Consider the following 9,735-nt stretch of genomic DNA (forward strand, 5'->3'; position numbering starts at 1 on the left):
GGAATTCAAAATTTTTTATATACATCCAATAATCTTACAACTGTAAATAATAATTTTATCTATGAGTATTTCATTTTTGAAACTATATTAAAAAAATCACGAAATCTTACCAATTTCAATTCAAACGCGCTAGAAGTCAACATTTAGAAATCACGGGGAAAATAAAAAATTTAAATCCAGGAGCATTAAAATAACAATCAAAGGAATGAAGAATTTTTGAACTCCTGGCATTTTCCTTGGTAACCCCTCTCTGTTACACTTTAGGGCAGACGACTTTTCGCGAAAATGCTTAGAACAACACTCTGTACATTTCACGAACAGATGGCATTTTTCTCTAGCGAAGCACACATAATCTCGGCGGTTAAACTTTCTTTACAAAAGAACAGTTCAGTTTCACTCACGCCAATTTAAAATTCCAAAGCACGCTATGATACGCACGACCTTTACGAAATATTTCACATTTGCCCCGAAATGAAATAATATGAACACATAAAATCTGTTTTTTGTTTTCCTATTTTTGCTCTTTTAGTTCATATATTTCTAAGGAAGCACACAAAACAGATGTTTATTTATTTTATGTGTTTCCGGTTGTTGATTTCTTCCAGTCTAAATACGTCCTTATCCCTTATCCCAGCCAATCAGAAACATAAAAGAAGAAGGCGGCAAAATAGAACATTAAAGTGAATCTGAGTAATATTGGTTTTAAAGTTTATTCATTGGTTTTGTTGATTTATATATTGTCTACGTAGTCTTCAATTTATACGTTGACATAGCTATCTATTGCCGTCGTATAAATCCACGTAATATTCCATTTATACGTTGTTTATAGAATACGAAGATTCTATCTTTTTTTTTTTCATTTCTTATCCTCAAGCTTCCAAAAGGGTAAACCCGTAAAACTGTTCGCGTTGTAGTGTTCGCACTTTTGGCATTTTGATCTGTTTGCCATGCAACAGATTTTTCAAAGTTACTTATCGATTTATAGCCGAAAAAAACTTCGAACCTTTTACTTCACTCCAATAACACTTACTTAATTTCTTCATCCACTGAGATATCTGAACTTTCAGCCAAGCCGTCCTGGTGAGTACAGTCTCTTCTTACCATGCCCATGGCCAAGGTTCGATAGCATGTTAGCAGGTTTGTGCTAGCTTAAACCTGTGTGTCGGGTCGAACTGCACTTGCTTCAATCGAGTCTTAATGGTTCGGAATCCCCTTGAGTGCAATGCTCCGAGCTGAGTTCGGTTGGGTGGATGGATTTCCTGGTACTGAAAACGGGAGCTTACTCCCAATTTATGTTCAGCAATATAAATTGTGGGAGCATAGTGCTCTAATGTGCAAGTATTGTCTACAGATCATCATTAAGGATAGATCCCAAATCGTCTTCAATAGCTCGTTAGTGTTACTCTAGCTCGATGCACGAACTAAAAACTAACTGCGTATCCACTATACTCTGAAAAGACCATTATCCCATTTGGATGCAAAGCTCCAGGAGCAAACGTATATCAATATCGCCAACTCTTGGAACGACGTTACACAACCTCCCTTTTGCTCCCTTTCTTATTAACAGCAATAATCAATTAGCAAGTAATAAGAATTAATAAAAATTATATCTAAAAATCATGACAGATATTTGTCTTTCTGTTCGTATTTAAAGAAACTGATGAAAGAATAAAAAGCATTGTTTCTTGTAGACAATTCTCTTCTGTAGCGAAAAAAAAGTAAAAATTCTAATCTCGCATTTGATTTGTTAAGAGCATGTCAGCGTAATACGCACCATTGTCAGTGGTCCAATCAAATCCAATGCCCGCGCAACGTCATCCAGTCATTTCTTTTTTAAGAACGAATGTTATCCTTAATTATTGAAGTATGTTATCAAATCTGGGATTCTAAGAAGACTTCGGAATTAAAATCTTCTTATAATACTTCTGTGATCTCTATCGTAAAACATAGCTCGAATTATCTTTTTGTTTGACGTATCCGTTATGATGCTCTGAAAACATATTTCTAATATTTGATAACAAAATAAAACAGAACTATATGCGTTCGCGGATGATTACTTAAATCCTATACCGCAATGGTCTTTTCTTAACTTGCAACGGAGTATACTATTATATTTAAAACACTATTCATTAATAACTACCCGAACCTCTCCAATGATATATTAGTATAACACAAATACAACGGTAACAACAAAACTGAAACAGTAGTAGTAGTACTTTATTTGCGCTGCACTAGAGCTGCACGATTACAGTCTCGGAAACATCCCTGATGATGAACCGGAGACATGCCATCTAATTTGTGATCCTCTGCAGAGGGGGTGGCATCCCCCCTTCGGTAGCCCGATGACCTGCTCGCGAAGTCGAGCACTTTACGGCAGAACAGTTTGACGAGGACCGATACCACGCACCCTCGGTCCCTACGCAGGCTGTTCAAAGTAGACGCCCACCCACTTACTGACTGCAGCCATTGATGCTTGACTTTGGTGTTCTACTAGGAACCTACTAACTGTTTCTGAAAGATCAGTCCGCTGCGGGACTAGATTTATGATTGAAAAGAATAAAGAAGAAGTTTGTACATGTATGAAATGAATGAAGAAAAAAAGAATATGTAACTAGGTTTAAGTATAAAATGAATGAAGGACAAGCCTGGTTGATTTATGAAAAATAAGATTTCCTTACAGGTTATGGTGATTGAGAGACTGACTAATGTCCAGGGTTGTAGATTTCAGGTTCGTGTCCCGAAATTATTTCAGAACATTAGGGCTTTTATACTAATGTATGTTAGTGCTTAATTGAAGTAGAACAGACATTTCATTTCATGAAGCTATTCTATTGAGCAATCCATTGATGTGCAGGAACGAAATATGGCTGAATATCTTCAGTTTTTGAGTTCAAGTTCGATACTGGATTCGAAAAAAATGTATATATGTGCTACTGTAAATGCCCCACTTTCACTAGTAAACCAGAACCAAAATTTTAGCAAAAATCTATCAAATTTTTTTAATTTTTATTAAACTTTTCAATTTAGTAATCAACTTATTTGCATTTTTAGTCGCACGTGGCAACCCTGTTTAATATGATTCCCTTTTGAATTTTTATCAAGCTTTTCTGGTAAAGCATAGTTGTTACCAATCCAATTTGGTAAATTCTAGGTTTTATCGGGAAAGCCAAGGATTTATCAAATTTCGAGCATTTACAGTAGCACATATGCACACTTTATTCGAACCCAGAATTGAATTCAACTCAAAAACTAAAGATATTCAGTCATCGTTTTGTTCTTGCACGCCAATGGATTGGTCATTAAAATAGTTTCATGAAATGAAATATCGGTCCTACTTCAATTAAGAGCTAATATACCTAAGTATATAAGTCTTGCTGTTCTGAATTAATTTCCAGGCACAAACCTAAAATCTACCACCCTTGATCTTGGCCAGTCACTCGGCCCCCCTAGCCTGAAAGGAATTCTTATTTTTCATAAATCTACAGGCTTTTGTTCCGTATTCTTCATTCATTTTATTCATAAATCTAGTTACTTGTTCTTTATTCATTTCACACACGTACAAACGTGTTCTTTATTCTTTTCAATCATAAATCTAGTCCCGCAGTGGACTTATCTTAAAGAGACGGTTCTCAGATTCCTAGTAGAACACCGAAGTCAAGCATCACGGACTGCAGTCAGGAAGCGCGTGGGGGACTACTTTGATCAGCTTGCCTAGGGACCGCGGGCACGCGGTATCGACCCTCGTTAAACTGTTCTATCTTAAATACTCGACTTCGCCCGCACGTTTTCGGGGTAGCAAACTGGAGGAGCCATCCTCTCTGCTGAGTATCAAAATTGTGATGGCATGTCTTCGGATCAGCTTCAGGGAGCGTTAGCCCCATTGTGCAGCTCCAGTGCGACGTAAATAAAATACTTACCTACCAATCATAAATCTACTTTATTCTTTATTCATTTCATACAAAAATTTACAACCTTGTTCTTTACTCTTTATTCTTTTCCGACATAATTCCTCAGATTTGTGTCGAATTCCTCATCAAATTCAAGAATAGCTAGGGCAAATTAGAGAAAGAACTAGGTAGGTAGAAAGATACTTTATTTACATCCCCCTAGAGCTGCACAATGGGCTATTAGTGACGGTCTGGGAAACATCCTTAAGGATGATCCGAAGACATGCCATCACAATTTGTGAGGCCCCTTCCTCAATTTAGACATAGATCAGAAGAAGGCCGGGATAGCCTGGTCGGTAGGGCGCTGGGCCCATATCCAAGAGGTCGTGGGTTCGATCCTCGCCGGCCGAAGACTCCCCGTGTAGTAAATGGTGACTGATGCACGTTAAATCTGTCGAGTCTCAAAGTCCTCCATGTTCCCACAACAAATCAATACCTCTGGGGGTACTGATCCAGGAGTTTCCTTGTCTTCTAGATTGGTTCAAAATTACAAGGCTACGGAGTTGAACTTAAGTAGTCGTAAACCCATGAAATTGGTTCGGCTGTTCAACGACGGTTATAAAATAAAATAAAATAGATCAGAAGGGGAAGGAAATTTTCTCCAGGTCCTTACACCCATGGTACTGTCATTCGAAGTTGTGTTAAAAATTAAACCAGCTACTATCACACTTTAGAGCGCTTGAGGGAAAGACAATTCAAACAGATATCATATAGTATGTACACATAGCACTATTTATTATCAAATTGTACTTTCCGGCTCTCATGCTTAATACCATATGTAGTATGTTATTTTTAAAAAATTAAGGAATAGAAGTATAAATATAAAACATAGAGTTCATGATTTTTGAAGTAAGAATTAAATCCTTTAAAAAGTACAAAAACTTATTAAAAAAGCTATAAATAAAATGTAACGAACTACAGCTAGCTTTTACAGTACAGTGTTTATTTTAAAAAACATCAATTTAATATAAAAAAATTTTAAATTCTAAGTAAATAAAATTTAAAGAAAAAAGAACACCATTTACTGTTATTTTAAATTTAATAAACTACTCACAGCAGTCTTTAACGCTCTTTCAAATGACTTCAATTTTATTTATTTTTACAATATTATAAATAATAATTAAATTTTTTCTTTTTTGTGGAAATTTATAAAAATTTTGTCTTTTTCAAGTCATTACATAAAATCATTAAATAATAATAAAATTATTTATTAATCATTACATAAAAAATTATTTAACTGTTTTGATTCAAGTTAATTTATTATGTAATATTCATTGCAACAGTTAAAGTTTTTACACTGTTAAAATACGCAGTTAACTATTACGCAAAAATACTCAGATAAATATTTCTCATATTGAATAGTTTCATAAGAAATCGTTGGATTCGTAAATTAAGGTTTATAGATTCTATTTATGAATCCAACATAAAAAAAAAACTATTTAATGATAAAAGAAATTATTTAATGTTGGATTCATAAAAGAAATTATATAATATTTTCAAATATGGATAAAGTTGTCACGCACTCTAAATATTCCTTGTTTTATCTTCGACTTTTAGAAAACTTTTCTTATACTTTGAAATCATGTAAAAATAATGATTTTTTTTAAATTGCAAAAATGGTGCTCTCTCAAAAATATTTTTAAAAAATATACTTGTACAGGTACTTACTTCATTGCAGTGTGCCTAAGTGTACTTCATTGATTACATTCTAATCATGCGCGCAAAAATGAAATACAAAAGCTGAGTAGTGTAATGATTGTTTATCTTTAGAAATGATAAGACAATTGTTGAATGTAATCTAATATTTATCAAATCACACATGCACTTGTAATAATAGGATTAACTTTTTTAATACTTTAAAAACACACAGTTAATCTTTCAGTTTATGAAGTATTCTTAGTTTTCCTTGTATTAAACATTCAGTATTTTCTATTCTAAAAATTTCAAGTTATGCCACGTTTTAAGTATTCAACTTTACGTTACATATTGTTTTACGTAAACTCTATAAGACTCAGAAACTGCAAGTTACGAAGGTTTGTAGACAAATGCATAACGAGTACGATGAAATAAAAAAAATGGCACTAGATTATCAGTTCGAGAAGTATCAAATTTTAAACTTGTAGTAAAAAAATACCCTGCAAGTCCCTCTACAGTCCACCAGAAGGCAACTACCGGGTTGAAATTCTACGTGCTTAAGACCATTTTTATTTACGAGCTTAATGCAATGTTTTTTTTTTTTTAATTACAATTTGTTATTGCCATTCTGAGTGTCTTTTTACGCCACTTTTTTCTTAAAACTTTATTTCTTCTTTGTTTCAGAAAATTTTTATGCATGTATATCTTGAGATACATATCTGTATAAATTTTGTAGAAAAATTAGAAAAATTTTGTAGAATTTGTGTAGAAAAGTGCACAAGTATATGCATATTTGATGATAGAATAAAAGAAAAATAAGCACTTGATTATCAGTTTGAAAACTATCAAATATTAAACTTGTTGTAAGAAAATACCCTGTATGTCTCTCTATAGTTCGTAAGAAAGTAACTACTGAGTTTAAATTCTTCGTGCTGAAAAGGCCATTTTAATTTAAAAACTTCAAAATATCGAGATAACATGAAAAAAAATTACAGAATAATGAAAAGATAATAAGAAAATGATATTTTATGTCAACCACTGAGGATATTTTATGTCAACATTGTCGTCTGTGCAGGCCGGGTGCGGAATTCTTATCAACCATCATTGCCGGGAATCGAACCCGAGCCACCTTATTGGGAAGCGAGAGCTCTATCCCCTGACGTAGCACGGCTCAAGAGCTTTTTATCGCAGTGAACCAAAAGATCTGAATTGTTTACCAGTTTAATATTATCGCCAAAAATATGGTCAAATTTCACGCTTTCACTTTCCCATCCTATGAAAAAGTGAACTCTTCCGCTAAGTTTTCCTACCACTTGCCAACTTGTCGTGTTTGAATAATATCTTAAATCAATAGCTTTTCGAAAGAAACCTTTCAAAAATATTTACTATTTTTCTAAAAGTTTATTCTTAAATTGTGTTTCTTTTCCTGTTGTTGTTACTTATAAAACTTAAATTTTTTAAATGTTTATACCATCTTATTATTTGTTTTAGCTTTAACTTAAATTTTTTCGACATATTTTCAAAAAAAAAATATTTCTTTCAAATTTCTCATTGGTACACTTATTACTGTGGCCCATGCTCATATCTCATTAACTATTATAATGGTGGTTAACCATAACCAAACTGCAGTCTTGAATATTCAAATCATTATAAATGGGCACTGAAACGTTTTCCGTAAATTGCAGTAACTAAATTTTTTTACCTCTTTATATTCCTATCTCTTTTATTTTCAAATTCTTTCGAAATTTCATTATATCGTGGAACAATTGATTCTACAAAAGTAGTTAAAAGTGCGCATAAACTAAAACCTTCTATACAAAAACAAAGAAAAACTTATTATGGCTTCCACAATTTGTATTCAAAATACGATAGTACTAGTAATAGTTAAACCTGGAAATTTATTGAGGAATGACATTTATACAAAGCCTTTCCTTTTTATATGCCTTCTAAATGGCTCAAAACATTAAACTAGAAAAGAAGAACTCTTTAAGAATATGACATCTATATTATTTTAGAGAACAATTCCTCATTAGAGAATGTTGTATTTGAACCAAACCATGTTTTGTTAAAATGTTTTAGATTGAAACAAAAGATAAAGTGGTATTGCACTTTGGAATCAAATTCTCATTACGTTTCTAATAAATATTGAAGAGCAATGCATTAGTCTTAGAAAGTGCCACCAAATGATAATCTAGTATCTTCCGTTTTAAATGCAAATCAGATGCTACAAAGATCAAAACGAAGTTGATCTAAACAAGCAGTATCGTTATGATACAAATGAATAATTGATGGATTCAAAACAGTTTTACTGATTTAAAGTAAAATGTAGTTTTTTTTCTCTCTCATTCTTTCCAAATCAAGACTTAAAATGGCATTTATTTTTTTTTCTTTATTTAAAAGAAATGAATAAAATAGGGAGAAGTAATATAAGTGGTGTCTGGGCTTTATGAAAAATAATAAAGAGTGGCATAGAATAAAGGGCTTATTAGCTCAACGAACCCGTCCGAGGGATGTGGACATAGGGAGGAATTCTAAGCCTCCTGAAAACAAACGATTGTTCAAAATATTGGCCAACATTTGGTATACTTTTATCATTTAAAAAAAGCTATTTCTTTATTATTATTATTAGTTGCATGCCTTAGCAAAGCGATTGTCTATGTAAAAGTATTTTTAATTGCAATGAAAAATTATAAGAAATCGATTGAAGTAGACTTTTGATCAGTTTTTGGTATTTAAATTTTAGTCTAGTTGGTTTTATTTGATCACCAGAACGTGACGAAATAAATCATAAAAATATCCTATAATAAGCAAAATGTTAAAAATTAAAATTCGGCATTTTTATGTATTGATTAAAAAATCATTAAATTTAATAATTTTAAAAAAAACTATATATTGTTGTTGTTGTCGTTTGACAAGTGCAGAAAAGTACAAGTCAAATGGGACCGAAGGCATGGAGCACAGCCCAAACTATATATTTATCTCCTTTATGAGTTAAATTCTTCTATGCTCCTTATTTTGAAGTAAAAATCAAAATTTCAGCCATTATTTAAAGTTTGGTTCTTAGGAGGTAAAATATACTTTTAGTAAGGGACAACAAAACTTTTTGCAGACTACATGTTAGGGGAGGAAACGTACTGAAACTGGTTTTTAATTTCATGAAACTGTTAGAAGGTTGTTATTTTAATTCAAAAGTATTTAATAATAAAGTAGTAAGCAATATCGTATATATTACTTGGTTCAAAAAAAAGGAGGAAAAAACTTTATTTGCTTAAACAACTTAAACTTTATGGGGCCATTAAATAACTTAAACTTTAAACACGGAGCCAGCATGTTTATATAAATTAATACTTTATTGGAAATAACAGTCGATATGCTTCAGGCGCTTAAAAACAGGCTCCCATTTTTCAAGACTTGCCAGACTATATAAGATTTGCCAGAACTATATTAGTAAAATAACTTGATTCCAAGACTTGCCAGTAAATATACAAATTGAAAATAACAGTCCACATGTTTCAAAAGTTCTTGCCAGACGTGAACATAGGATAGACATTCACATCTAGAGCGTTTGAAGCATGTGGACTGTTACTTTCAATTTGAATATTTTTAAAGAAAATGAAGTTTTTAATCAAGTATATTACCGTATATTTAATCAAGTATATTACCGTATCAAATATATTACCGTTTCAGTTTCTTGGGGTTATTTATTTAATGTAATCTATAGTTTTAATCCAAACAGTTAAGCAAACTTAAATCACATTACATTACGGACTGTAAGAAGTTGTTCGGATGTTTTTGTTCAGGAGATAAAAAAAAAGATTTCGTGTTACAAAATAAGAAAAAGTAATAATTGTGTGACAGCTACTATTTTTTTACGCATACCTTCAACAGTGAATCCCCCCCCCCCGCTTTTAATAATTTTTAATCGCTTTCGTAAGATTGGGAGCATCTACCATACAAACTTTGATTATGATTCAGCTTTCTTTTTTTAATTAAAAAAATCCAAGTTTATATTATATGCAAAATACATTCTACATAAAAGGCCTATAACCAAGTTCTAAAAATTGTTCACCACAAATAATTTTTTCAAGCCATTAAGAAAAATTTTTTCGTTCATCTTTTGATTTAAAAATTGCTATACTTCATATTTGCATTT

At 32.2% G+C, this 9,735-nt stretch overlaps 1 protein-coding gene across 3 annotated transcripts in view; it reads right to left on the reverse strand.

Annotated features, from left to right (window-relative positions):
* LOC107439415 (uncharacterized) overlaps positions 1-5,734 on the reverse strand; it is a 62,274-nt gene extending 56,540 nt beyond the window's left edge. Inside the window, exon 1 of one of the 3 annotated variants that reach the window (XM_016052005.5) lies at positions 5,616-5,734. The gene's annotated coding sequence lies outside the window, so the exon portion shown is untranslated. Of the gene's footprint in view, positions 1-110; positions 543-5,615 lie in introns of those variants that run through there. The other 2 variants (XM_043045221.3, XM_043045220.3) reach the window with 2 other exon arrangements.
* Between the last annotated feature and the right edge of the window lie 4,001 nt (positions 5,735-9,735).

Source organism: Parasteatoda tepidariorum, chromosome 2, assembly GCF_982258835.1.
Source record: "Parasteatoda tepidariorum strain Cologne lab strain chromosome 2, Ptep-v5.0, whole genome shotgun sequence".
Classification (NCBI taxonomy): Eukaryota; Metazoa; Arthropoda; class Arachnida; order Araneae; family Theridiidae; genus Parasteatoda; species Parasteatoda tepidariorum.